The sequence below is a fragment of the Euprymna scolopes genome, chromosome 3 (assembly GCF_053919585.1).
Source record: "Euprymna scolopes isolate OS-2025 chromosome 3, ASM5391958v1, whole genome shotgun sequence".
Taxonomy (NCBI): domain Eukaryota; kingdom Metazoa; phylum Mollusca; class Cephalopoda; order Sepiida; family Sepiolidae; genus Euprymna; species Euprymna scolopes.
This window is the reverse complement of record NC_136484.1, coordinates 160,870,023-160,870,654: the sequence shown is the minus strand read 5'-3', so window position 1 is coordinate 160,870,654 and position 632 is coordinate 160,870,023. Positions and strand designations below refer to the sequence as shown.

Genomic DNA, 632 nt, shown 5'->3' with positions numbered 1-632 from the left:
AAAAGGTACAAAAATAAAAATTGTCTCAGTCGTGGAGGATTTCTCCTCCACCGAAAGAGAACAAGAAATAGAAGTGCAGCATCTGAAGAACAGATACTACACTTTGATCTTGACCAAAAGGCCAAGAATGCGAACAATTGTAAATAACAACTTTTTTCACAAAACCAACACCGTCTTTCTTTTTTTTTCTCTCTCTTTCTCTCTCTCACCCACTTACTCTTCCCTCTCTCTCACCCTCTTTCTCTTGACGTCACACCACTGTTAAACTGTGGGGGGGGGAACACATTCCCAGGCATTATCTCCTATAGATGCACATTTTATTAGAAATTCAGCTTTCAAAATATTAGACGATAATAAAAATATAAAACCAACACCCTCTTTCTCTTTTCTCTCTCTCTCACCAACTTACTCTTCTCTCTCTCTCACCCTCTTTCTCTTGACCTCCTACTACTGTTAAACTGTGTGTGTGTGTGGGGGGGGAAGAGGCAGCTTGAAAACCAACAAAAACAATGCACAGTTTCCCAAGCATTTGGGGTGGGAAGGGGGGGAAGAAGCCGAGCGCACAGTTTCGTGTGAGAGAGAGAGAACAATTCTCAACCTATATACTCAACAAATTTTTTTATCTACAGATT

The 632-nt window shown here is 40.7% G+C and overlaps 1 pseudogene; it reads right to left on the bottom strand.

Moving 5' to 3' along the window:
- Window positions 1-134, bottom strand: LOC145265093 (U2 spliceosomal RNA; annotated as a pseudogene).
- Window positions 135-632: the final 498 nt, after the last annotated feature.